This window comes from Ambystoma mexicanum, chromosome 13 (assembly GCF_040938575.1).
Source record: "Ambystoma mexicanum isolate Mex_15411 chromosome 13, UKY_AmexF1_1, whole genome shotgun sequence".
In the NCBI taxonomy this organism is placed as follows: Eukaryota; Metazoa; Chordata; class Amphibia; order Caudata; family Ambystomatidae; genus Ambystoma; species Ambystoma mexicanum.
In genome coordinates, this window is record NC_090938.1 from 358,711,489 (window position 1) to 358,737,194 (window position 25,706).

The window sequence follows — 25,706 nt, forward strand, 5'->3', positions numbered from 1 at the left end:
GTTGCACAGGTACAATGTGCAATATCAGTTCCTATTCAACAATGTTCAAGAAAATTACCATTTGGAGGTCCTGATGAGGATCGAACTCACGACCCCTGGTTTACAAGACCAGTGCTCTGCCACTGAGCTACAGAGCCCCTCAGGTTACGACGCATAACAGCAACACAACGAGCACACAGCATGATGTTTACTGGGTAGACATATTTGAAGGGTGTGTGAGAATGTATGTATATGATTGTGATTTGACCTGTTTTTTTCTGGCCGATTTTTTGAGGAGCAGCTAATTTGTGCATATTCCGTGCAATTTTAGGGTGACTAATGAGGAGATGTGATGCGTGAAAGTTGAAAAAAACATGTACATGGCAGCAGAGAGACAATATGGATATTACCTTTGCTTTTTTAAATTTCTATCCGGATTCTGGCTCAAAGGGTAGTCAAGCACAGCAGATTGCATTCCTGCCAGTAACACGACAACCTTGTTTGTGTCCTTCTTAATCAACTAACATGCATATTTTCACTTTTGTCTGTATGTTCTTTGAAAGCCAATGGCAATGGTGCTTAGAGCAATGCAGATGTTTAAAAAAGATTTCAAAAGTTAAAATCGACAAAGGTGGGATTCGAAACCACGCGTGTACAGTAGATTAGCAGTCCATCGCCTTAACCACTCGGCCACCTCGTCTACAGGGATTATGTTAGGCATTCAAGTCTTTACAGGTAATAACACAAACATCTTCAAAATAGAACCACAATGCGTTCCTTGTTGAGGTACATCCAGCCGTTTGCAGGAAAACTGCCTCACTTGCTGTTGAGAAAAATTCATCAAAGTCCTGGGGTGTTTATAGGCATCGCCAAGATGACATTGGGAGGTGTTTCAATTGACACGTGTTGAATATGAGGAAGAGCATCATGCTGGCTCCAGTGGCACTGCCTGCAGCATGACAAGAATGTAGAAGGGACATTTGACTGCACCATTGGCTGAACATCAGTGGCAAAGTGTATATCAGGCTAAAAGGTAAGCTCCAGTGGCACAATATGGGCACTACAAGGCACCCATAATTTGGTGTCAGCTAAAAAGACAATGCCAGAGCTTGTGGGTGCTTTTGTACACTTGTGTGTGTGTTTGTGGGTGTAGTTTCATGTCGAAAACCAAAACACAGCAGCTCCAGTGGCGCAATCGGTTAGCGCGCGGTACTTATACAGCAGTACATGCAGTGAGCAATGCCGAGGTTGTGAGTTCAAGCCTCACCTGGAGCAACTTTGGAACTTTTTACTAATTCACCTCAAAACTGAATTATTGAACCAATAAATGTTCTGGACATTTTTTGGTTCACCTCAAGGTTTCCTTGATTGTCAGTTAATGTTGTATGACAGCTCCTCTGCCTTTTAGACATGGAATACTCATTGCAAGTTATTTATGGGGTGTTTGCGCTTTAAATACAGCTACGGAGGGTTTTTGAAAATAGAACAGAAAATAAAAAATGTCAACTGTTATTATACTCCATTTTCTGCTGAGCACCACTTACGGAAGACATTTGTAAAGGTAGAAAAAGGGTTACTGGAGTAGGATCCAGGAGACAATATCAACTTACAAAGAATAATGTTGTCTATTTACTGCATTATCGCCTTTGAAGCAAACCTCTGAGAATAAATACCCTTTCACTAATCAGGCAGTCACTTTGATAAAATCAAGCAGAACAAGGATGCTGATAGGAACTCGCCTCATTTGCATATGGGCTAGGGCTTCTGGGAGCCATGAGAATTAGGAGTTGAAGGTTTTGCAGATCGAGATTGCTAAAGGGCTGGGCATTTGCACAGACCTCTCCATGCCTGATTGGTGCCGAAGGTTAGTTGCAAGTGGTCCCCTGCTCACCCTACCTTACACAGGGCCATGCCCAGTTAGGCCCCTCAGGGCTAGGCCCGGGAGGGCTAAGCCCGGCGTTCGTCAGGCGAAGTGCCTGGACCCCTGCTCATCATACCTCAGAATCTGGTCTAGCTATTGCAGACATGGGGAATGGTGCTTATATCCCATTGACAGCGCCCACAAGCTGCATACTAATAGCCAATGATGTGTGAATGCGGTCAGGGTAGCAGACATATAGAACAATTGGGTGGGTTCGCTTCCGAACTGGATGCACAGGAGCAGGAGAGAATGGCTGTTGGCGATGTATGCAACTTGCTCTGCGTGAACACATCTACCGACCCCTTCCCCTACACACACGGGCACATACACACACACACACACACATAGCCATTGGAGCTATGCAGAGCTAATCAGAAAGATTGGTAATCATTAGAACATGAAAGATATGTGTTCATTTTTTATTAAACTTGTGGACTCCCGCAGAAACGGAGGGACTCACATCTCTAATTGAGGCTTGCTTACCTCTATACAAATGTGTTTGCTGGCTGTCTTTCTTCAACTGGTATGTGCGGTTGTGTCTGTCTTTGTCTTTCAACACGCCTGGCACGTTTACATTATCAAAGAGATGATTGTATGGAGATGGGGAACACCCCTCCGTTGCATTGTGAACTTGAACAGTCTTTTCACCAAAGCAGCTACATGCGACATTGCAAGGTTTTTGTCAGTCTTTGCCTGAAAACATTAGGCCTTCCTCTCGAACTCTATTTCACTCCTTCTGTGGAAGACTTCAATTCTGAGGATGCATCCCGTCATAAAAGGTTCTCTGTAGATGGTGCAACTCTGGCTTCTCTTCCCCGTGCTTTTTGAAAATAATCCGCCCGAGGCCCTGATGAGGTTTGAACTCATGACCCCTGGTTTACGAGACCAGTGCTCTGCCACTGAGCTACAAGGCCACCTGCTGCTTGCTCACAGCCAACAACAGAAAGTGCAAAGAAACCATGGGTTTTACCTAGGTAGATCTCCAGGTATATGAATTTCTGGTTGTGTAAAAATGGCTGTATATCTCTGCATGTGTTCAGTACGTCATCATACATCTGATTTGCGAAAGCGTGTGTGCTTATGTTGGTGATACATTGTCGGTATGCGTTTGAGTATGTACTTTTACGGGTATGTATGTATTGAGTAGGATGCTGAACAGGTTCATGAGTTTAGATAGCAGGTCAGAATGATGGCAAAAGGAACATGTAAAAGGCAGACAACTAAAAGAAAAAAGAATTTGGGATGTAAGCTTGGGAGTTTACTAACTGCGCTGATTTTGGCTCCTATAATAGTAAAGAATGGAAACCTACGAGGAAAGTCTTTGACTAATTTCATTCTCCGCCTGCACCAATGAACTTATTTTTACATCTCTATTTCCATATCTGTACTCATTCCTGTCTTTCACAGGGAGGTTGAAAGACTTTGGTCTATGTTTAAATGCAGACTATAAAGAAAAAATACGACGAAGGTGGGATTCGAACCCACGCGTGCAGAGCACAATGGATTAGCAGTCCATCGCCTTAACCACTCGGCCACCTCGTCTGTTTGGGAACGGTGCTCGAGTCCCATGCTTAAAGAAGAGATAAAACAATGGTGGTGCAAAGTCAGTGAAAAATAGATCATGTTTGTCATAGTAGAAACAAGATCGTTGACTCGTTCTTCCTTACCCGGCCATTGATAGATAAACACATCAAGTTGAAGTTCAGAAAAATATAACAAGAGCTCCTGGAGGGTTCACAACACTAATCCAGAGGAAGGTGCTTGAGCTTCCGTATGGCACACCATTAGTAGTAAAACCAGCATAACGCAAGCTCCAGTTTCCCAGTGTTTGGCATCATTCAACGTTTCCAGCCAAGATCAAAGTTCAGATGCTGCTGCTTCCTGTGATGTCATTGAATTTAAATAGTGAGTGATGGCAATAACCCTTTTCCAATTAAATTTTGCCACATCAACGTCCCTGAAAATAGAGAAAGGCGTGCAACCCAGAACCGCTGTACTGTTCAATAGAGTAAGGGCTTCACCGTGATCATCTGCATCTGTCATCACAAGATTATCAAGGTCTTTTTCTTGAAGAAATTAGGTCCAGAAAGCCGACCTTCCCCACAGACTATTCAGACACCTTGCGCTTGTGGCTTTGTTATAGGCCCGAATCCATTGGTAAAAGGTTGCACAGGTACAATGTGCAATATCAGTTCCTATTCAACAATGTTCAAGAAAATTACCATTTGGAGGCCCTGATGAGGATCGAACTCACGACCCCTGGTTTACAAGACCAGTGCTCTGCCACTGAGCTACAGAGCCCCTCAGGTTATGACGCATAACAGCAACACAACGAGCACACAACATGATGTTTACTGGGTAGACATATTTGAAGGGTGTGTGAGAATGTATGTATATGATTGTGATTTGACCTGTTTTTTTCTGGCCGATTTTTTGAGGAGCAGCTAATTTGTGCGTATTCCGTGCAATTTTAGGGTGACTAATGAGGAGATGTGATGCGTGAAAGTTGAAAAAAACATGTACATGGCAGCAGAGAGACAATATGGATATTACCTTTGCTTTTTTAAATTTCTATCCGGATTCTGGCTCAAAGGGTAGTCAAGCACAGCAGATTGCATTCCTGCCAGTAACACGACAACCTTGTTTGTGTCCTTCTTAATCAACTAACATGCATATTTTCACTTTTGTCTGTATGTTCTTTGAAAGCCAATGGCAATGGTGCTTAGAGCAATGCAGATGTTTAAAAAAGATTTCAAAAGTTAAAATCGACAAAGGTGGGATTCGAAACCACGCGTGTACAGTAGATTAGCAGTCCATCGCCTTAACCACTCGGCCACCTCGTCTACAGGGATTATGTTAGGCATTCAAGTCTTTACAGGTAATAACACAAACATCTTCAAAATAGAACCACAATGCGTTCCTTGTTGAGGTACATCCAGCCGTTTGCAGGAAAACTGCCTCACTTGCTGTTGAGAAAAATTCATCAAAGTCCTGGGGTGTTTATAGGCATCGCCAAGATGACATTGGGAGGTGTTTCAATTGACACGTGTTGAATATGAGGAAGAGCATCATGCTGGCTCCAGTGGCACTGCCTGCAGCATGACAAAAATGTAGAAGGGACATTTGACTGCACCATTGGCTGAACATCAGTGGCAAAGTGTATATCAGGCTAAAAGGTAAGCTCCAGTGGCACAATATGGGCACTACAAGGCACCCATAATTTGGTGTCAGCTAAAAAGACAATGCCAGAGCTTGTGGGTGCTTTTGTACACTTGTGTGTGTGTTTGTGGGTGTAGTTTCATGTTGAAAACCAAAACACAACAGCTCCAGTGGCGCAATCGGTTAGCGCGCGGTACTTATACAGCAGTACATGCAGTGAGCAATGCCGAGGTTGTGAGTTCAAGCCTCACCTGGAGCAACTTTGGAACTTTTTACTAATTCACCTCAAAACTGAATTATTGAACCAATAAATGTTCTGGACATTTTTTGGTTCACCTCAAGGTTTCCTTGATTGTCAGTTAATGTTGTATGACAGCTCCTCTGCCTTTTAGACATGGAATACTCATTGCAAGTTATTTATGGGGTGTTTGCGCTTTAAATACAGCTACGGAGGGTTTTTGAAAATAGAACAGAAAATAAAAAATGTCAACTGTTATTATACTCCATTTTCTGCTGAGCACCACTTACGGAAGACATTTGTAAAGGTAGAAAAAGGGTTACTGGAGTAGGATCCAGGAGACAATATCAACTTACAAAGAATAATGTTGTCTATTTACTGCATTATCGCCTTTGAAGCAAACCTCTGAGAATAAATACCCTTTCACTAATCAGGCAGTCACTTTGATAAAATCAAGCAGAACAAGGATGCTGATAGGAACTCGCCTCATTTGCATATGGGCTAGGGCTTCTGGGAGCCATGAGAATTAGGAGTTGAAGGTTTTGCAGATCGAGATTGCTAAAGGGCTGGGCATTTGCACAGACCTCTCCATGCCTGATTGGTGCCGAAGGTTAGTTGCAAGTGGTCCCCTGCTCACCCTACCTTACACAGGGCCATGCCCAGTTAGGCCCCTCAGGGCTAGGCCCGGCAGGGCTAAGCCCGGCGTTCGTCAGGCGAAGTGCCTGGACCCCTGCTCATCATACCTCAGAATCTGGTCTAGCTATTGCAGACATGGGGAATGGTGCTTATATCCCATTGACAGCGCCCACAAGCTGCATACTAATAGCCAATGATGTGTGAATGCGGTCAGGGTAGCAGACATATAGAACAATTGGGTGGGTTCGCTTCCGAACTGGATGCACAGGAGCAGGAGAGAATGGCTGTTGGCGATGTATGCAACTTGCTCTGCGTGAACACATCTACCGACCCCTTCCCCTACACACACGGGCACATACACACACACACACACACATAGCCATTGGAGCTATGCAGAGCTAATCAGAAAGATTGGTAATCATTAGAACATGAAAGATATGTGTTCATTTTTTATTAAACTTGTGGACTCCCGCAGAAACGGAGGGACTCACATCTCTAATTGAGGCTTGCTTACCTCTATACAAATGTGTTTGCTGGCTGTCTTTCTTCAACTGGTATGTGCGGTTGTGTCTGTCTTTGTCTTTCAACACGCCTGGCACGTTTACATTATCAAAGAGATGATTGTATGGAGATGGGGAACACCCCTCCGTTGCATTGTGAACTTGAACAGTCTTTTCACCAAAGCAGCTACATGCGACATTGCAAGGTTTTTGTCAGTCTTTGCCTGAAAACATTAGGCCTTCCTCTCGAACTCTATTTCACTCCTTCTGTGGAAGACTTCAATTATGAGGATGCATCCCGTCATAAAAGGTTCTCTGTAAATGGTGCAACTCTGGCTTCTCTTCCCCGTGCTTTTTGAAAATAATCCGCCCGAGGCCCTGATGACCCCTGGTTTACGAGACCAGTGCTCTGCCACTGAGCTACAAGGCCACCTGCTGCTTGCTCACAGCCAACAACAGAAAGTGCAAAGAAACCATGGGTTTTACCTAGGTAGATCTCCAGGTATATGAATTTCTGGTTGTGTAAAAATGGCTGTATATCTCTGCATGTGTTCAGTACGTCATCATACATCTGATTTGCGAAAGCGTGTGTGCTTACGTTGGTGATACATTGTCGGTATGCGTTTGAGTATGTACTTTTACGGGTATGTATGTATTGAGTAGGATGCTGAACAGGTTCATGAGTTTAGATAGCAGGTCAGAATGATGGCAAAAGGAACATGTAAAAGGCAGACAACTAAAAGAAAAAAGAATTTGGGATGTAAGCTTGGGAGTTTACTAACTGCGCTGATTTTGGCTCCTATAATAGTAAAGAATGGAAACCTACGAGGAAAGTCTTTGACTAATTTCATTCTCCGCCTGCACCAATGAACTTATTTTTACATCTCTATTTCCATATCTGTACTCATTCCTGTCTTTCACAGGGAGGTTGAAAGACTTTGGTCTATGTTTAAATGCAGACTATAAAGAAAAAATACGACGAAGGTGGGATTCGAACCCACGCGTGCAGAGCACAATGGATTAGCAGTCCATCGCCTTAACCACTCGGCCACCTCGTCTGTTTCGGAACGGTGCTCGAGTCCCATGCTTAAAGAAGAGATAAAACAATGGTGGTGCAAAGTCAGTGAAAAATAGATCATGTTTGTCATAGTAGAAACAAGATCGTTGACTCGTTCTTCCTTACCCGGCCATTGATAGATAAACACATCAAGTTGAAGTTCAGAAAAATATAACAAGAGCTCCTGGAGGGTTCACAACACTAATCCAGAGGAAGGTGCTTGAGCTTCCGTATGGCACACCATTAGTAGTAAAACCAGCATAACGCAAGCTCCAGTTTCCCAGTGTTTGGCATCATTCAACGTTTCCAGCCAAGATCAAAGTTCAGATGCTGCTGCTTCCTGTGATGTCATTGAATTTAAATAGTGAGTGATGGCAATAACCCTTTTCCAATTAAATTTTGCCACATCAACGTCCCTGAAAATAGAGAAAGGCGTGCAACCCAGAACCGCTGTACTGTTCAATAGAGTAAGGGCTTCACCGTGATCATCTGCATCTGTCATCACAAGATTATCAAGGTCTTTTTCTTGAAGAAATTAGGTCCAGAAAGCCGACCTTCCCCACAGACTATTCAGACACCTTGCGCTTGTGGCTTTGTTATAGGCCCGAATCCATTGGTAAAAGGTTGCACAGGTACAATGTGCAATATCAGTTCCTATTCAACAATGTTCAAGAAAATTACCATTTGGAGGCCCTGATGAGGATCGAACTCACGACCCCTGGTTTACAAGACCAGTGCTCTGCCACTGAGCTACAGAGCCCCTCAGGTTATGACGCATAACAGCAACACAACGAGCACACAACATGATGTTTACTGGGTAGACATATTTGAAGGGTGTGTGAGAATGTATGTATATGATTGTGATTTGACCTGTTTTTTTCTGGCCGATTTTTTGAGGAGCAGCTAATTTGTGCGTATTCCGTGCAATTTTAGGGTGACTAATGAGGAGATGTGATGCGTGAAAGTTGAAAAAAACATGTACATGGCAGCAGAGAGACAATATGGATATTACCTTTGCTTTTTTAAATTTCTATCCGGATTCTGGCTCAAAGGGTAGTCAAGCACAGCAGATTGCATTCCTGCCAGTAACACGACAACCTTGTTTGTGTCCTTCTTAATCAACTAACATGCATATTTTCACTTTTGTCTGTATGTTCTTTGAAAGCCAATGGCAATGGTGCTTAGAGCAATGCAGATGTTTAAAAAAGATTTCAAAAGTTAAAATCGACAAAGGTGGGATTCGAAACCACGCGTGTACAGTAGATTAGCAGTCCATCGCCTTAACCACTCGGCCACCTCGTCTACAGGGATTATGTTAGGCATTCAAGTCTTTACAGGTAATAACACAAACATCTTCAAAATAGAACCACAATGCGTTCCTTGTTGAGGTACATCCAGCCGTTTGCAGGAAAACTGCCTCACTTGCTGTTGAGAAAAATTCATCAAAGTCCTGGGGTGTTTATAGGCATCGCCAAGATGACATTGGGAGGTGTTTCAATTGACACGTGTTGAATATGAGGAAGAGCATCATGCTGGCTCCAGTGGCACTGCCTGCAGCATGACAAAAATGTAGAAGGGACATTTGACTGCACCATTGGCTGAACATCAGTGGCAAAGTGTATATCAGGCTAAAAGGTAAGCTCCAGTGGCACAATATGGGCACTACAAGGCACCCATAATTTGGTGTCAGCTAAAAAGACAATGCCAGAGCTTGTGGGTGCTTTTGTACACTTGTGTGTGTGTTTGTGGGTGTAGTTTCATGTTGAAAACCAAAACACAGCAGCTCCAGTGGCGCAATCGGTTAGCGCGCGGTACTTATACAGCAGTACATGCAGTGAGCAATGCCGAGGTTGTGAGTTCAAGCCTCACCTGGAGCAACTTTGGAACTTTTTACTAATTCACCTCAAAACTGAATTATTGAACCAATAAATGTTCTGGACATTTTTTGGTTCACCTCAAGGTTTCCTTGATTGTCAGTTAATGTTGTATGACAGCTCCTCTGCCTTTTAGACATGGAATACTCATTGCAAGTTATTTATGGGGTGTTTGCGCTTTAAATACAGCTACGGAGGGTTTTTGAAAATAGAACAGAAAATAAAAAATGTCAACTGTTATTATACTCCATTTTCTGCTGAGCACCACTTACGGAAGACATTTGTAAAGGTAGAAAAAGGGTTACTGGAGTAGGATCCAGGAGACAATATCAACTTACAAAGAATAATGTTGTCTATTTACTGCATTATCGCCTTTGAAGCAAACCTCTGAGAATAAATACCCTTTCACTAATCAGGCAGTCACTTTGATAAAATCAAGCAGAACAAGGATGCTGATAGGAACTCGCCTCATTTGCATATGGGCTAGGGCTTCTGGGAGCCATGAGAATTAGGAGTTGAAGGTTTTGCAGATCGAGATTGCTAAAGGGCTGGGCATTTGCACAGACCTCTCCATGCCTGATTGGTGCCGAAGGTTAGTTGCAAGTGGTCCCCTGCTCACCCTACCTTACACAGGGCCATGCCCAGTTAGGCCCCTCAGGGCTAGGCCCGGCAGGGCTAAGCCCGGCGTTCGTCAGGCGAAGTGCCTGGACCCCTGCTCATCATACCTCAGAATCTGGTCTAGCTATTGCAGACATGGGGAATGGTGCTTATATCCCATTGACAGCGCCCACAAGCTGCATACTAATAGCCAATGATGTGTGAATGCGGTCAGGGTAGCAGACATATAGAACAATTGGGTGGGTTCGCTTCCGAACTGGATGCACAGGAGCAGGAGAGAATGGCTGTTGGCGATGTATGCAACTTGCTCTGCGTGAACACATCTACCGACCCCTTCCCCTACACACACGGGCACATACACACACACACACACACATAGCCATTGGAGCTATGCAGAGCTAATCAGAAAGATTGGTAATCATTAGAACATGAAAGATATGTGTTCATTTTTTATTAAACTTGTGGACTCCCGCAGAAACGGAGGGACTCACATCTCTAATTGAGGCTTGCTTACCTCTATACAAATGTGTTTGCTGGCTGTCTTTCTTCAACTGGTATGTGCGGTTGTGTCTGTCTTTGTCTTTCAACACGCCTGGCACGTTTACATTATCAAAGAGATGATTGTATGGAGATGGGGAACACCCCTCCGTTGCATTGTGAACTTGAACAGTCTTTTCACCAAAGCAGCTACATGCGACATTGCAAGGTTTTTGTCAGTCTTTGCCTGAAAACATTAGGCCTTCCTCTCGAACTCTATTTCACTCCTTCTGTGGAAGACTTCAATTATGAGGATGCATCCCGTCATAAAAGGTTCTCTGTAAATGGTGCAACTCTGGCTTCTCTTCCCCGTGCTTTTTGAAAATAATCCGCCCGAGGCCCTGATGACCCCTGGTTTACGAGACCAGTGCTCTGCCACTGAGCTACAAGGCCACCTGCTGCTTGCTCACAGCCAACAACAGAAAGTGCAAAGAAACCATGGGTTTTACCTAGGTAGATCTCCAGGTATATGAATTTCTGGTTGTGTAAAAATGGCTGTATATCTCTGCATGTGTTCAGTACGTCATCATACATCTGATTTGCGAAAGCGTGTGTGCTTACGTTGGTGATACATTGTCGGTATGCGTTTGAGTATGTACTTTTACGGGTATGTATGTATTGAGTAGGATGCTGAACAGGTTCATGAGTTTAGATAGCAGGTCAGAATGATGGCAAAAGGAACATGTAAAAGGCAGACAACTAAAAGAAAAAAGAATTTGGGATGTAAGCTTGGGAGTTTACTAACTGCGCTGATTTTGGCTCCTATAATAGTAAAGAATGGAAACCTACGAGGAAAGTCTTTGACTAATTTCATTCTCCGCCTGCACCAATGAACTTATTTTTACATCTCTATTTCCATATCTGTACTCATTCCTGTCTTTCACAGGGAGGTTGAAAGACTTTGGTCTATGTTTAAATGCAGACTATAAAGAAAAAATACGACGAAGGTGGGATTCGAACCCACGCGTGCAGAGCACAATGGATTAGCAGTCCATCGCCTTAACCACTCGGCCACCTCGTCTGTTTCGGAACGGTGCTCGAGTCCCATGCTTAAAGAAGAGATAAAACAATGGTGGTGCAAAGTCAGTGAAAAATAGATCATGTTTGTCATAGTAGAAACAAGATCGTTGACTCGTTCTTCCTTACCCGGCCATTGATAGATAAACACATCAAGTTGAAGTTCAGAAAAATATAACAAGAGCTCCTGGAGGGTTCACAACACTAATCCAGAGGAAGGTGCTTGAGCTTCCGTATGGCACACCATTAGTAGTAAAACCAGCATAACGCAAGCTCCAGTTTCCCAGTGTTTGGCATCATTCAACGTTTCCAGCCAAGATCAAAGTTCAGATGCTGCTGCTTCCTGTGATGTCATTGAATTTAAATAGTGAGTGATGGCAATAACCCTTTTCCAATTAAATTTTGCCACATCAACGTCCCTGAAAATAGAGAAAGGCGTGCAACCCAGAACCGCTGTACTGTTCAATAGAGTAAGGGCTTCACCGTGATCATCTGCATCTGTCATCACAAGATTATCAAGGTCTTTTTCTTGAAGAAATTAGGTCCAGAAAGCCGACCTTCCCCACAGACTATTCAGACACCTTGCGCTTGTGGCTTTGTTATAGGCCCGAATCCATTGGTAAAAGGTTGCACAGGTACAATGTGCAATATCAGTTCCTATTCAACAATGTTCAAGAAAATTACCATTTGGAGGCCCTGATGAGAATCGAACTCACGACCCCTGGTTTACAAGACCAGTGCTCTGCCACTGAGCTACAGAGCCCCTCAGGTTACGACGCATAACAGCAACACAACGAGCACACAACATGATGTTTACTGGGTAGACATATTTGAAGGGTGTGTGAGAATGTATGTATATGATTGTGATTTGACCTGTTTTTTTCTGGCCGATTTTTTGAGGAGCAGCTAATTTGTGCGTATTCCGTGCAATTTTAGGGTGACTAATGAGGAGATGTGATGCGTGAAAGTTGAAAAAAACATGTACATGGCAGCAGAGAGACAATATGGATATTACCTTTGCTTTTTTAAATTTCTATCCGGATTCTGGCTCAAAGGGTAGTCAAGCACAGCAGATTGCATTCCTGCCAGTAACACGACAACCTTGTTTGTGTCCTTCTTAATCAACTAACATGCATATTTTCACTTTTGTCTGTATGTTCTTTGAAAGCCAATGGCAATGGTGCTTAGAGCAATGCAGATGTTTAAAAAAGATTTCAAAAGTTAAAATCGACAAAGGTGGGATTCGAAACCACGCGTGTACAGTAGATTAGCAGTCCATCGCCTTAACCACTCGGCCACCTCGTCTACAGGGATTATGTTAGGCATTCAAGTCTTTACAGGTAATAACACAAACATCTTCAAAATAGAACCACAATGCGTTCCTTGTTGAGGTACATCCAGCCGTTTGCAGGAAAACTGCCTCACTTGCTGTTGAGAAAAATTCATCAAAGTCCTGGGGTGTTTATAGGCATCGCCAAGATGACATTGGGAGGTGTTTCAATTGACACGTGTTGAATATGAGGAAGAGCATCATGCTGGCTCCAGTGGCACTGCCTGCAGCATGACAAAAATGTAGAAGGGACATTTGACTGCACCATTGGCTGAACATCAGTGGCAAAGTGTATATCAGGCTAAAAGGTAAGCTCCAGTGGCACAATATGGGCACTACAAGGCACCCATAATTTGGTGTCAGCTAAAAAGACAATGCCAGAGCTTGTGGGTGCTTTTGTACACTTGTGTGTGTGTTTGTGGGTGTAGTTTCATGTTGAAAACCAAAACACAGCAGCTCCAGTGGCGCAATCGGTTAGCGCGCGGTACTTATACAGCAGTACATGCAGTGAGCAATGCCGAGGTTGTGAGTTCAAGCCTCACCTGGAGCAACTTTGGAACTTTTTACTAATTCACCTCAAAACTGAATTATTGAACCAATAAATGTTCTGGACATTTTTTGGTTCACCTCAAGGTTTCCTTGATTGTCAGTTAATGTTGTATGACAGCTCCTCTGCCTTTTAGACATGGAATACTCATTGCAAGTTATTTATGGGGTGTTTGCGCTTTAAATACAGCTACGGAGGGTTTTTGAAAATAGAACAGAAAATAAAAAATGTCAACTGTTATTATACTCCATTTTCTGCTGAGCACCACTTACGGAAGACATTTGTAAAGGTAGAAAAAGGGTTACTGGAGTAGGATCCAGGAGACAATATCAACTTACAAAGAATAATGTTGTCTATTTACTGCATTATCGCCTTTGAAGCAAACCTCTGAGAATAAATACCCTTTCACTAATCAGGCAGTCACTTTGATAAAATCAAGCAGAACAAGGATGCTGATAGGAACTCGCCTCATTTGCATATGGGCTAGGGCTTCTGGGAGCCATGAGAATTAGGAGTTGAAGGTTTTGCAGATCGAGATTGCTAAAGGGCTGGGCATTTGCACAGACCTCTCCATGCCTGATTGGTGCCGAAGGTTAGTTGCAAGTGGTCCCCTGCTCACCCTACCTTACACAGGGCCATGCCCAGTTAGGCCCCTCAGGGCTAGGCCCGGCAGGGCTAAGCCCGGCGTTCGTCAGGCGAAGTGCCTGGACCCCTGCTCATCATACCTCAGAATCTGGTCTAGCTATTGCAGACATGGGGAATGGTGCTTATATCCCATTGACAGCGCCCACAAGCTGCATACTAATAGCCAATGATGTGTGAATGCGGTCAGGGTAGCAGACATATAGAACAATTGGGTGGGTTCGCTTCCGAACTGGATGCACAGGAGCAGGAGAGAATGGCTGTTGGCGATGTATGCAACTTGCTCTGCGTGAACACATCTACCGACCCCTTCCCCTACACACACGGGCACATACACACACACACACACACATAGCCATTGGAGCTATGCAGAGCTAATCAGAAAGATTGGTAATCATTAGAACATGAAAGATATGTGTTCATTTTTTATTAAACTTGTGGACTCCCGCAGAAACGGAGGGACTCACATCTCTAATTGAGGCTTGCTTACCTCTATACAAATGTGTTTGCTGGCTGTCTTTCTTCAACTGGTATGTGCGGTTGTGTCTGTCTTTGTCTTTCAACACGCCTGGCACGTTTACATTATCAAAGAGATGATTGTATGGAGATGGGGAACACCCCTCCGTTGCATTGTGAACTTGAACAGTCTTTTCACCAAAGCAGCTACATGCGACATTGCAAGGTTTTTGTCAGTCTTTGCCTGAAAACATTAGGCCTTCCTCTCGAACTCTATTTCACTCCTTCTGTGGAAGACTTCAATTATGAGGATGCATCCCGTCATAAAAGGTTCTCTGTAGATGGTGCAACTCTGGCTTCTCTTCCCCGTGCTTTTTGAAAATAATCCGCCCGAGGCCCTGATGAGGTTTGAACTCATGACCCCTGGTTTACGAGACCAGTGCTCTGCCACTGAGCTACAAGGCCACCTGCTGCTTGCTCACAGCCAACAACAGAAAGTGCAAAGAAACCATGGGTTTTACCTAGGTAGATCTCCAGGTATATGAATTTCTGGTTGTGTAAAAATGGCTGTATATCTCTGCATGTGTTCAGTACGTCATCATACATCTGATTTGCGAAAGCGTGTGTGCTTATGTTGGTGATACATTGTCGGTATGCGTTTGAGTATGTACTTTTACGGGTATGTATGTATTGAGTAGGATGCTGAACAGGTTCATGAGTTTAGATAGCAGGTCAGAATGATGGCAAAAGGAACATGTAAAAGGCAGACAACTAAAAGAAAAAAGAATTTGGGATGTAAGCTTGGGAGTTTACTAACTGCGCTGATTTTGGCTCCTATAATAGTAAAGAATGGAAACCTACGAGGAAAGTCTTTGACTAATTTCATTCTCCGCCTGCACCAATGAACTTATTTTTACATCTCTATTTCCATATCTGTACTCATTCCTGTCTTTCACAGGGAGGTTGAAAGACTTTGGTCTATGTTTAAATGCAGACTATAAAGAAAAAGTACGACGAAGGTGGGATTCGAACCCACGCGTGCAGAGCACAATGGATTAGCAGTCCATCGCCTTAACCACTCGGCCACCTCGTCTGTTTGGGAACGGTGCTCGAGTCCCATGCTTAAAGAAGAGATAAAACAATGGTGGTGCAAAGTCAGTGAAAAATAGATCATGTTTGTCATAGTAGAAACAAGATCGTTGACTCGTTCTTCCTTACCCGGCCATTGATAGATAAACACATCAAGTTGAAGTTCAGAAAAATATAACAAGAGCTCCTGGAGGGTTCACAACACTAATCCAGAGGAAGGTGCTTGAGCTTCCGTATGGCACACCATTAGTAGTAAAACCAGCATAACGCAAGCTCCAGTTTCCCAGTGTTTGGCATCATTCAACGTTTCCAGCCAAGATCAAAGTTCAGATGCTGCTGCTTCCTGTGATGTCATTGAATTTAAATAGTGAGTGATGGCAATAACCCTTTTCCAATTAAATTTTGCCACATCAACGTCCCTGAAAATAGAGAAAGGCGTGCAACCCAGAACCGCTGTACTGTTCAATAGAGTAAGGGCTTCACCGTGATCATCTGCATCTGTCATCACAAGATTATCAAGGTCTTTTTCTTGAAGAAATTAGGTCCAGAAAGCCGACCTTCCCCACAGACTATTCAGACACCTTGCGCTTGTGGCTTTGTTATAGGCCCGAATCCATTGGTAAAAGGTTGCACAGGTACAATGTGCAATATCAGTTCCTATTCAACAATGTTCAAGAAAATTACCATTTGGAGGCCCTGATGAGGATCGAACTCACGACCCCTGGTTTACAAGACCAGTGCTCTGCCACTGAGCTACAGAGCCCCTCAGGTTACGACGCATAACAGCAACACAACGAGCACACAACATGATGTTTACTGGGTAGACATATTTGAAGGGTGTGTGAGAATGTATGTATATGATTGTGATTTGACCTGTTTTTTTCTGGCCGATTTTTTGAGGAGCAGCTAATTTGTGCGTATTCCGTGCAATTTTAGGGTGACTAATGAGGAGATGTGATGCGTGAAAGTTGAAAAAAACATGTACATGGCAGCAGAGAGACAATATGGATATTACCTTTGCTTTTTTAAATTTCTATCCGGATTCTGGCTCAAAGGGTAGTCAAGCACAGCAGATTGCATTCCTGCCAGTAACACGACAACCTTGTTTGTGTCCTTCTTAATCAACTAACATGCATATTTTCACTTTTGTCTGTATGTTCTTTGAAAGCCAATGGCAATGGTGCTTAGAGCAATGCAGATGTTTAAAAAAGATTTCAAAAGTTAAAATCGACAAAGGTGGGATTCGAAACCACGCGTGTACAGTAGATTAGCAGTCCATCGCCTTAACCACTCGGCCACCTCGTCTACAGGGATTATGTTAGGCATTCAAGTCTTTACAGGTAATAACACAAACATCTTCAAAATAGAACCACAATGCGTTCCTTGTTGAGGTACATCCAGCCGTTTGCAGGAAAACTGCCTCACTTGCTGTTGAGAAAAATTCATCAAAGTCCTGGGGTGTTTATAGGCATCGCCAAGATGACATTGGGAGGTGTTTCAATTGACACGTGTTGAATATGAGGAAGAGCATCATGCTGGCTCCAGTGGCACTGCCTGCAGCATGACAAAAATGTAGAAGGGACATTTGACTGCACCATTGGCTGAACATCAGTGGCAAAGTGTATATCAGGCTAAAAGGTAAGCTCCAGTGGCACAATATGGGCACTACAAGGCACCCATAATTTGGTGTCAGCTAAAAAGACAATGCCAGAGCTTGTGGGTGCTTTTGTACACTTGTGTGTGTGTTTGTGGGTGTAGTTTCATGTTGAAAACCAAAACACAGCAGCTCCAGTGGCGCAATCGGTTAGCACGCGGTACTTATACAGCAGTACATGCAGTGAGCAATGCCGAGGTTGTGAGTTCAAGCCTCACCTGGAGCAACTTTGGAACTTTTTACTAATTCACCTCAAAACTGAATTATTGAACCAATAAATGTTCTGGACATTTTTTGGTTCACCTCAAGGTTTCCTTGATTGTCAGTTAATGTTGTATGACAGCTCCTCTGCCTTTTAGACATGGAATACTCATTGCAAGTTATTTATGGGGTGTTTGCGCTTTAAATACAGCTACGGAGGGTTTTTGAAAATAGAACAGAAAATAAAAAATGTCAACTGTTATTATACTCCATTTTCTGCTGAGCACCACTTACGGAAGACATTTGTAAAGGTAGAAAAAGGGTTACTGGAGTAGGATCCAGGAGACAATATCAACTTACAAAGAATAATGTTGTCTATTTACTGCATTATCGCCTTTGAAGCAAACCTCTGAGAATAAATACCCTTTCACTAATCAGGCAGTCACTTTGATAAAATCAAGCAGAACAAGGATGCTGATAGGAACTCGCCTCATTTGCATATGGGCTAGGGCTTCTGGGAGCCATGAGAATTAGGAGTTGAAGGTTTTGCAGATCGAGATTGCTAAAGGGCTGGGCATTTGCACAGACCTCTCCATGCCTGATTGGTGCCGAAGGTTAGTTGCAAGTGGTCCCCTGCTCACCCTACCTTACACAGGGCCATGCCCAGTTAGGCCCCTCAGGGCTAGGCCCGGCAGGGCTAAGCCCGGCGTTCGTCAGGCGAAGTGCCTGGACCCCTGCTCATCATACCTCAGAATCTGGTCTAGCTATTGCAGACATGGGGAATGGTGCTTATATCCCATTGACAGCGCCCACAAGCTGCATACTAATAGCCAATGATGTGTGAATGCGGTCAGGGTAGCAGACATATAGAACAATTGGGTGGGTTCGCTTCCGAACTGGATGCACAGGAGCAGGAGAGAATGGCTGTTGGCGATGTATGCAACTTGCTCTGCGTGAACACATCTACCGACCCCTTCCCCTACACACACGGGCACATACACACACACACACACATAGCCATTGGAGCTATGCAGAGCTAATCAGAAAGATTGGTAATCATTAGAACATGAAAGATATGTGTTCATTTTTTATTAAACTTGTGGACTCCCGCAGAAACGGAGGGACTCACATCTCTAATTGAGGCTTGCTTACCTCTATACAAATGTGTTTGCTGGCTGTCTTTCTTCAACTGGTATGTGCGGTTGTGTCTGTCTTTGTCTTTCAACACGCCTGGCACGTTTACATTATCAAAGAGATGATTGTATGGAGATGGGGAACACCCCTCCGTTGCATTGTGAACTTGAACAGTCTTTTCACCAAAGCAGCTACATGCGACATTGCAAGGTTTTTGTCAGTCTTTGCCTGAAAACATTAGGCCTTCCTCTCGAACTCTATTTCACTCCTTCTGTGGAAGACTTCAATTATGAGGATGCATCCCGTCATAAAAGGTTCTCTGTAGATGGTGCAACTCTGGCTTCTCTTCCCCGTGCTTTTTGAAAATAATCCGCCCGAGGCCCTGATGAGGTTTGAACTCATGTCCCCTGGTTTACGAGACCAGTGCTCTGCCACTGAGCTACAAGGCCACCTGCTGCTTGCTCACAGCCAACAACAGAAAGTGCAAAGAAACCATGGGTTTTACCTAGGTAGATCTCCAGGTATATGAATTTCTGGTTGTGTAAAAATGGCTGTATATCTCTGCATGTGTTCAGTACGTCATCATACATCTGATTTGCGAAAGCGTGTGTGCTTATGTTGGTGATACATTGTCGGTATGCGTTTGAGTATGTACTTTTACGGGTATGTATGTATTGAGTAGGATGCTGAACAGGTTCATGAGTTTAGATAGCAGGTCAGAATGATGGCAAAAGGAACATGTAAAAGGCAGACAACTAAAAGAAAAAAGAATTTGGGATGTAAGCTTGGGAGTTTACTAACTGCGCTGATTTTGGCTCCTATAATAGTAAAGAATGGAAACCTACGAGGAAAGTCTTTGACTAATTTCATTCTCCGCCTGCACCAATGAACTTATTTTTACATCTCTATTTCCATATCTGTACTCATTCCTGTCTTTCACAGGGAGGTTGAAAGACTTTGGTCTATGTTTAAATGCAGACTATAAAGAAAAAGTACGACGAAGGTGGGATTCGAACCCACGCGTGCAGAGCACAATGGATTAGCAGTCCATCGCCTTAACCACTCGGCCACCTCGTCTGTTTGGGAACGGTGCTCGAGTCCCATGCTTAAAGAAGAGATAAAACAATGGTGGTGCAAAGTCAGTGAAAAATAGATCATGTTTGTCATAGTAGAAACAAGATCGTTGACTCGTTCTTCCTTACCCGGCCATTGATAGATAAACACATCAAGTTGAAGTTCAGAAAAATATAACAAGAGCTCCTGGAGGGTTCACAACACTAATCCAGAGGAAGGTGCTTGAGCTTCCGTATGGCACACCATTAGTAGTAAAACCAGCATAACGCAAGCTCCAGTTTCCCAGTGTTTGGCATCATTCAACGTTTCCAGCCAAGATCAAAGTTCAGATGCTGCTGCTTCCTGTGATGTCATTGAATTTAAATAGTGAGTGATGGCAATAACCCTTTTCCAATTAAATTTTGCCACATCAACGTCCCTGAAAATAGAGAAAGGCGTGCAACCCAGAACCGCTGTACTGTTCAATAGAGTAAGGGCTTCACCGTGATCATCTGCATCTGTCATCACAAGATTATCAAGGTCTTTTTCTTGAAGAAATTAGGTCCAGAAAGCCGACCTTCCCCACAGACTATTCAGACACCTTGCGCTTGTGGCTTTGTTATAGGCCCGAATCCATTGGTAAAAGGTTGCACAGGTACAATGTGCAATATCAGTTCCTATTCAACAATGTTCAAGAAAATTACCATTTGGAGGCCCTGATGAGGATCGAACTCACGACCCCTGGTTTACAAGACCAGTGCTCTGCCACTGAGCTACAGAGCCCCTCAGGTTACGACGCATAACAGCAACACAACGAGCACACAACATGATGTTTACTGGGTAGACATATTTGAAGGGTGTGTGAGAATGTATGTATATGATTGTGATTTGACCTGTTTTTTTCTGGCCGATTTTTTGAGGAGCAGCTAATTTGTGCGTATTCCGTGCAATTTTAGGGTGACTAATGAGGAGATGTGATGCGTGAAAGTTGAAAAAAACATGTACATGGCAGCAGAGAGACAATATGGATATTACCTTTGCTTTTTTAAATTTCTATCCGGATTCTGGCTCAAAGGGTAGTCAAGCACAGCAGATTGCATTCCTGCCAGTAACACGACAACCTTGTTTGTGTCCTTCTTAATCAACTAACATGCATATTTTCACTTTTGTCTGTATGTTCTTTGAAAGCCAATGGCAATGGTGCTTAGAGCAATGCAGATGTTTAAAAAAGATTTCAAAAGTTAAAATCGACAAAGGTGGGATTCGAAACCACGCGTGTACAGTAGATTAGCAGTCCATCGCCTTAACCACTCGGCCACCTCGTCTACAGGGATTATGTTAGCCATTCAAGTCTTTACAGGTAATAACACAAACATCTTCAAAATAGAACCACAATGCGTTCCTTGTTGAGGTACATCCAGCCGTTTGCAGGAAAACTGCCTCACTTGCTGTTGAGAAAAATTCATCAAAGTCCTGGGGTGTTTATAGGCATCGCCAAGATGACATTGGGAGGTGTTTCAATTGACACGTGTTGAATATGAGGAAGAGCATCATGCTGGCTCCAGTGGCACTGCCTGCAGCATGACAAAAATGTAGAAGGGACATTTGACTGCACCATTGGCTGAACATCAGTGGCAAAGTGTATATCAGGCTAAAAGGTAAGCTCCAGTGGCACAATATGGGCACTACAAGGCACCCATAATTTGGTGTCAGCTAAAAAGACAATGCCAGAGCTTGTGGGTGCTTTTGTACACTTGTGTGTGTGTTTGTGGGTGTAGTTTCATGTTGAAAACCAAAACACAGCAGCTCCAGTGGCGCAATCGGTTAGCGCGTGGTACTTATACAGCAGTACATGCAGTGAGCAATGCCGAGGTTGTGAGTTCAAGCCTCACCTGGAGCAACTTTGGAACTTTGTACTAATTCACCTCAAAACTGAATTATTGAACCAATAAATGTTCTGGACATTTTTTGGTTCACCTCAAGGTTTCCTTGATTGTCAGTTAATGTTGTATGACAGCTCCTCTGCCTTTTAGACATGGAATACTCATTGCAAGTTATTTATGGGGTGTTTGCGCTTTAAATACAGCTACGGAGGGTTTTTGAAAATAGAACAGAAAATAAAAAATGTCAACTGTTATTATACTCCATTTTCTGCTGAGCACCACTTACGGAAGACATTTGTAAAGGTAGAAAAAGGGTTACTGGAGTAGGATCCAGGAGACAATATCAACTTACAAAGAATAATGTTGTCTATTTACTGCATTATCGCCTTTGAAGCAAACCTCTGAGAATAAATACCCTTTCACTAATCAGGCAGTCACTTTGATAAAATCAAGCAGAACAAGGATGCTGATAGGAACTCGCCTCATTTGCATATGGGCTAGGGCTTCTGGGAGCCATGAGAATTAGGAGTTGAAGGTTTTGCAGATCGAGATTGCTAAAGGGCTGGGCATTTGCACAGACCTCTCCATGCCTGATTGGTGCCGAAGGTTAGTTGCAAGTGGTCCCCTGCTCACCCTACCTTACACAGGGCCATGCCCAGTTAGGCCCCTCAGGGCTAGGCCCGGCAGGGCTAAGCCCGGCGTTCGTCAGGCGAAGTGCCTGGACCCCTGCTCATCATACCTCAGAATCTGGTCTAGCTATTGCAGACATGGGGAATGGTGCTTATATCCCATTGACAGCGCCCACAAGCTGCATACTAATAGCCAATGATGTGTGAATGCGGTCAGGGTAGCAGACATATAGAACAATTGGGTGGGTTCGCTTCCGAACTGGATGCACAGGAGCAGGAGAGAATGGCTGTTGGCGATGTATGCAACTTGCTCTGCGTGAACACATCTACCGACCCCTTCCCCTACACACACGGGCACATACACACACACACACACACATAGCCATTGGAGCTATGCAGAGCTAATCAGAAAGATTGGTAATCATTAGAACATGAAAGATATGTGTTCATTTTTTATTAAACTTGTGGACTCCCGCAGAAACGGAGGGACTCACATCTCTAATTGAGGCTTGCTTACCTCTATACAAATGTGTTTGCTGGCTGTCTTTCTTCAACTGGTATGTGCGGTTGTGTCTGTCTTTGTCTTTCAACACGCCTGGCACGTTTACATTATCAAAGAGATGATTGTATGGAGATGGGGAACACCCCTCCGTTGCATTGTGAACTTGAACAGTCTTTTCACCAAAGCAGCTACATGCGACATTGCAAGGTTTTTGTCAGTCTTTGCCTGAAAACATTAGGCCTTCCTCTCGAACTCTATTTCACTCCTTCTGTGGAAGACTTCAATTATGAGGATGCATCCCGTCATAAAAGGTTCTCTGTAGATGGTGCAACTCTGGCTTCTCTTCCCCGTGCTTTTTGAAAATAATCCGCCCGAGGCCCTGATGAGGTTTGAACTCATGACCCCTGGTTTACGAGACCAGTGCTCTGCCACTGAGCTACAAGGCCACCTGCTGCTTGCTCACAGCCAACAACAGAAAGTGCAAAGAAACCATGGGTTTTACCTAGGTAGATCTCCAGGTATATGAATTTCTGGTTGTGTAAAAATGGCTGTATATCTCTGCATGTGTTCAGTACGTCATCATACATCTGATTTGCCAAAGCGTGTGTGCTTATGTTGGTGATACATTGTCGGTATGCGTTTGAGTATGTACTTTTACGGGTATGTATGTATTGAGTAGGATGCTGAACAGGTTCATGAGTTTAGATAGCAGGTCAGAATGATGGCAAAAGGAACATGTAAAAGGCAGACAACTAAAAGAAAAAAGAATTTGGGATGTAAGCTTGGGAGTTTACTAACTGCGCTGATTTTGGCTCCTATAATAGTAAAGAATGGAAACCTACGAGGAAAGTCTTTGACTAATTTCATTCTCCGCCTGCACCAATGAACTTATTTTTACATCTCTATTTCCATATCTGTACTCATTCCTGTCTTTCACAGGGAGGTTGAAAGACTTTGGTCTATGTTTAAATGCAGACTATAAAGAAAAAATACGACGAAGGTGGGATTCTAACCCACGCGTGCAGAGCACAATGGATTAGCAGTCCATCGCCTTAACCACTCGGCCACCTCGTCTGTTTGGGAACGGTGCTCGAGTCCCATGCTTAAAGAAGAGATAAAACAATGGTGGTGCAAAGTCAGTGAAAAATAGATCATGTTTGTCATAGTAGAAACAAGATCGTTGACTCGTTCTTCCTTACCCGGCCATTGATAGATAAACACATCAAGTTGAAGTTCAGAAAAATATAACAAGAGCTCCTGGAGGGTTCACAACACTAATCCAGAGGAAGGTGCTTGAGCTTCCGTATGGCACACCATTAGTAGTAAAACCAGCATAACGCAAGCTCCAGTTTCCCAGTGTTTGGCATCATTCAACGTTTCCAGCCAAGATCAAAGTTCAGATGCTGCTGCTTCCTGTGATGTCATTGAATTTAAATAGTGAGTGATGGCAATAACCCTTTTCCAATTAAATTTTGCCACATCAACGTCCCTGAAAATAGAGAAAGGCGTGCAACCCAGAACCGCTGTACTGTTCAATAGAGTAAGGGCTTCACCGTGATCATCTGCATCTGTCATCACAAGATTATCAAGGTCTTTTTCTTGAAGAAATTAGGTCCAGAAAGCCGACCTTCCCCACAGACTATTCAGACACCTTGCGCTTGTGGCTTTGTTATAGGCCCGAATCCATTGGTAAAAGGTTGCACAGGTACAATGTGCAATATCAGTTCCTATTCAACAATGTTCAAGAAAATTACCATTTGGAGGCCCTGATGAGGATCGAACTCACGACCCCTGGTGACCCCTGGTTTACAAGACCAGTGCTCTGCCACTGAGCTACAGAGCCCCTCAGGTTACGACGCATAACAGCAACACAACGAGCACACAACATGATGTTTACTGGGTAGACATATTTGAAGGGTGTGTGAGAATGTATGTATATGATTGTGATTTGACCTGTTTTTTTCTGGCCGATTTTTTGAGGAGCAGCTAATTTGTGCGTATTCCGTGCAATTTTAGGGTGACTAATGAGGAGATGTGATGCGTGAAAGTTGAAAAAAACATGTACATGGCAGCAGAGAGACAATATGGATATTACCTTTGCTTTTTTAAATTTCTATCCGGATTCTGGCTCAAAGGGTAGTCAAGCACAGCAGATTGCATTCCTGCCAGTAACACGACAACCTTGTTTGTGTCCTTCTTAATCAACTAACATGCATATTTTCACTTTTGTCTGTATGTTCTTTGAAAGCCAATGGCAATGGTGCTTAGAGCAATGCAGATGTTTAAAAAAGATTTCAAAAGTTAAAATCGACAAAGGTGGGATTCGAAACCACACGTGTACAGTAGATTAGCAGTCCATCGCCTTAACCACTCGGCCACCTCGTCTACAGGGATTATGTTAGGCATTCAAGTCTTTACAGGTAATAACACAAACATCTTCAAAATAGAACCACAATGCGTTCCTTGTTGAGGTACATCCAGCCGTTTGCAGGAAAACTGCCTCACTTGCTGTTGAGAAAAATTCATCAAAGTCCTGGGGTGTTTATAGGCATCGCCAAGATGACATTGGGAGGTGTTTCAATTGACACGTGTTGAATATGAGGAAGAGCATCATGCTGGCTCCAGTGGCACTGCCTGCAGCATGACAAAAATGTAGAAGGGACATTTGACTGCACCATTGGCTGAACATCAGTGGCAAAGTGTATATCAGGCTAAAAGGTAAGCTCCAGTGGCACAATATGGGCACTACAAGGCACCCATAATTTGGTGTCAGCTAAAAAGACAATGCCAGAGCTTGTGGGTGCTTTTGTACACTTGTGTGTGTGTTTGTGGGTGTAGTTTCATGTCGAAAACCAAAACACAGCAGCTCCAGTGGCGCAATCGGTTAGCGCGCGGTACTTATACAGCAGTACATGCAGTGAGCAATGCCGAGGTTGTGAGTTCAAGCCTCACCTGGAGCAACTTTGGAACTTTTTACTAATTCACCTCAAAACTGAATTATTGAACCAATAAATGTTCTGGACATTTTTTGGTTCACCTCAAGGTTTCCT

General features: G+C 43.5%; 30 non-coding genes across 30 annotated transcripts; 7 read left to right on the top strand and 23 right to left on the bottom strand.

The window, feature by feature from the left end:
- Positions 1–65: 65 nt before the first annotated feature.
- On the bottom strand, positions 66–137 carry TRNAT-UGU (transfer RNA threonine (anticodon UGU)). Its single transcript has one exon. It is a non-coding gene; the product is annotated as a tRNA-Thr (tRNA).
- A 465-nt stretch (positions 138–602) lies between these two features.
- On the bottom strand, positions 603–679 carry TRNAS-GCU (transfer RNA serine (anticodon GCU)). Its single transcript has one exon. It is a non-coding gene; the product is annotated as a tRNA-Ser (tRNA).
- A 480-nt stretch (positions 680–1,159) lies between these two features.
- Positions 1,160–1,254, top strand: TRNAI-UAU (transfer RNA isoleucine (anticodon UAU)). The gene is made up of 2 exons: positions 1,160–1,197; positions 1,219–1,254. It is a non-coding gene; the product is annotated as a tRNA-Ile (tRNA).
- Positions 1,255–2,742: 1,488 nt separating this feature from the next.
- On the bottom strand, positions 2,743–2,814 carry TRNAT-CGU (transfer RNA threonine (anticodon CGU)). Its single transcript has one exon. It is a non-coding gene; the product is annotated as a tRNA-Thr (tRNA).
- A 546-nt stretch (positions 2,815–3,360) lies between these two features.
- On the bottom strand, positions 3,361–3,442 carry TRNAS-GCU (transfer RNA serine (anticodon GCU)). Its single transcript has one exon. It is a non-coding gene; the product is annotated as a tRNA-Ser (tRNA).
- Positions 3,443–4,129: 687 nt separating this feature from the next.
- On the bottom strand, positions 4,130–4,201 carry TRNAT-UGU (transfer RNA threonine (anticodon UGU)). Its single transcript has one exon. It is a non-coding gene; the product is annotated as a tRNA-Thr (tRNA).
- Positions 4,202–4,666: 465 nt separating this feature from the next.
- On the bottom strand, positions 4,667–4,743 carry TRNAS-GCU (transfer RNA serine (anticodon GCU)). Its single transcript has one exon. It is a non-coding gene; the product is annotated as a tRNA-Ser (tRNA).
- Positions 4,744–5,223: 480 nt separating this feature from the next.
- Positions 5,224–5,318, top strand: TRNAI-UAU (transfer RNA isoleucine (anticodon UAU)). The gene is made up of 2 exons: positions 5,224–5,261; positions 5,283–5,318. It is a non-coding gene; the product is annotated as a tRNA-Ile (tRNA).
- A 2,091-nt stretch (positions 5,319–7,409) lies between these two features.
- On the bottom strand, positions 7,410–7,491 carry TRNAS-GCU (transfer RNA serine (anticodon GCU)). The gene has a single exon. It is a non-coding gene; the product is annotated as a tRNA-Ser (tRNA).
- A 687-nt stretch (positions 7,492–8,178) lies between these two features.
- TRNAT-UGU (transfer RNA threonine (anticodon UGU)) lies at positions 8,179–8,250 on the bottom strand. Its single transcript has one exon. It is a non-coding gene; the product is annotated as a tRNA-Thr (tRNA).
- Positions 8,251–8,715: 465 nt separating this feature from the next.
- Positions 8,716–8,792, bottom strand: TRNAS-GCU (transfer RNA serine (anticodon GCU)). The gene has a single exon. It is a non-coding gene; the product is annotated as a tRNA-Ser (tRNA).
- A 480-nt stretch (positions 8,793–9,272) lies between these two features.
- Positions 9,273–9,367, top strand: TRNAI-UAU (transfer RNA isoleucine (anticodon UAU)). The gene is made up of 2 exons: positions 9,273–9,310; positions 9,332–9,367. It is a non-coding gene; the product is annotated as a tRNA-Ile (tRNA).
- Positions 9,368–11,458: 2,091 nt separating this feature from the next.
- Positions 11,459–11,540, bottom strand: TRNAS-GCU (transfer RNA serine (anticodon GCU)). The gene has a single exon. It is a non-coding gene; the product is annotated as a tRNA-Ser (tRNA).
- A 687-nt stretch (positions 11,541–12,227) lies between these two features.
- TRNAT-UGU (transfer RNA threonine (anticodon UGU)) lies at positions 12,228–12,299 on the bottom strand. The gene has a single exon. It is a non-coding gene; the product is annotated as a tRNA-Thr (tRNA).
- Positions 12,300–12,764: 465 nt separating this feature from the next.
- Positions 12,765–12,841, bottom strand: TRNAS-GCU (transfer RNA serine (anticodon GCU)). Its single transcript has one exon. It is a non-coding gene; the product is annotated as a tRNA-Ser (tRNA).
- Positions 12,842–13,321: 480 nt separating this feature from the next.
- On the top strand, positions 13,322–13,416 carry TRNAI-UAU (transfer RNA isoleucine (anticodon UAU)). Its single transcript has 2 exons — positions 13,322–13,359; positions 13,381–13,416. It is a non-coding gene; the product is annotated as a tRNA-Ile (tRNA).
- Positions 13,417–14,904: 1,488 nt separating this feature from the next.
- Positions 14,905–14,976, bottom strand: TRNAT-CGU (transfer RNA threonine (anticodon CGU)). Its single transcript has one exon. It is a non-coding gene; the product is annotated as a tRNA-Thr (tRNA).
- Positions 14,977–15,522: 546 nt separating this feature from the next.
- TRNAS-GCU (transfer RNA serine (anticodon GCU)) lies at positions 15,523–15,604 on the bottom strand. The gene has a single exon. It is a non-coding gene; the product is annotated as a tRNA-Ser (tRNA).
- A 687-nt stretch (positions 15,605–16,291) lies between these two features.
- On the bottom strand, positions 16,292–16,363 carry TRNAT-UGU (transfer RNA threonine (anticodon UGU)). The gene has a single exon. It is a non-coding gene; the product is annotated as a tRNA-Thr (tRNA).
- A 465-nt stretch (positions 16,364–16,828) lies between these two features.
- On the bottom strand, positions 16,829–16,905 carry TRNAS-GCU (transfer RNA serine (anticodon GCU)). Its single transcript has one exon. It is a non-coding gene; the product is annotated as a tRNA-Ser (tRNA).
- A 480-nt stretch (positions 16,906–17,385) lies between these two features.
- On the top strand, positions 17,386–17,480 carry TRNAI-UAU (transfer RNA isoleucine (anticodon UAU)). Its single transcript has 2 exons — positions 17,386–17,423; positions 17,445–17,480. It is a non-coding gene; the product is annotated as a tRNA-Ile (tRNA).
- A 1,486-nt stretch (positions 17,481–18,966) lies between these two features.
- TRNAT-CGU (transfer RNA threonine (anticodon CGU)) lies at positions 18,967–19,038 on the bottom strand. The gene has a single exon. It is a non-coding gene; the product is annotated as a tRNA-Thr (tRNA).
- A 546-nt stretch (positions 19,039–19,584) lies between these two features.
- Positions 19,585–19,666, bottom strand: TRNAS-GCU (transfer RNA serine (anticodon GCU)). Its single transcript has one exon. It is a non-coding gene; the product is annotated as a tRNA-Ser (tRNA).
- Positions 19,667–20,353: 687 nt separating this feature from the next.
- On the bottom strand, positions 20,354–20,425 carry TRNAT-UGU (transfer RNA threonine (anticodon UGU)). Its single transcript has one exon. It is a non-coding gene; the product is annotated as a tRNA-Thr (tRNA).
- Positions 20,426–20,890: 465 nt separating this feature from the next.
- Positions 20,891–20,967, bottom strand: TRNAS-GCU (transfer RNA serine (anticodon GCU)). Its single transcript has one exon. It is a non-coding gene; the product is annotated as a tRNA-Ser (tRNA).
- Positions 20,968–21,447: 480 nt separating this feature from the next.
- TRNAI-UAU (transfer RNA isoleucine (anticodon UAU)) lies at positions 21,448–21,542 on the top strand. The gene is made up of 2 exons: positions 21,448–21,485; positions 21,507–21,542. It is a non-coding gene; the product is annotated as a tRNA-Ile (tRNA).
- Positions 21,543–23,030: 1,488 nt separating this feature from the next.
- On the bottom strand, positions 23,031–23,102 carry TRNAT-CGU (transfer RNA threonine (anticodon CGU)). The gene has a single exon. It is a non-coding gene; the product is annotated as a tRNA-Thr (tRNA).
- Positions 23,103–23,648: 546 nt separating this feature from the next.
- TRNAS-GCU (transfer RNA serine (anticodon GCU)) lies at positions 23,649–23,730 on the bottom strand. The gene has a single exon. It is a non-coding gene; the product is annotated as a tRNA-Ser (tRNA).
- A 687-nt stretch (positions 23,731–24,417) lies between these two features.
- TRNAT-UGU (transfer RNA threonine (anticodon UGU)) lies at positions 24,418–24,499 on the bottom strand. The gene is given in 2 exon segments: positions 24,418–24,453; positions 24,464–24,499. It is a non-coding gene; the product is annotated as a tRNA-Thr (tRNA).
- Positions 24,500–25,521: 1,022 nt separating this feature from the next.
- Positions 25,522–25,616, top strand: TRNAI-UAU (transfer RNA isoleucine (anticodon UAU)). The gene is made up of 2 exons: positions 25,522–25,559; positions 25,581–25,616. It is a non-coding gene; the product is annotated as a tRNA-Ile (tRNA).
- Positions 25,617–25,706: the final 90 nt, after the last annotated feature.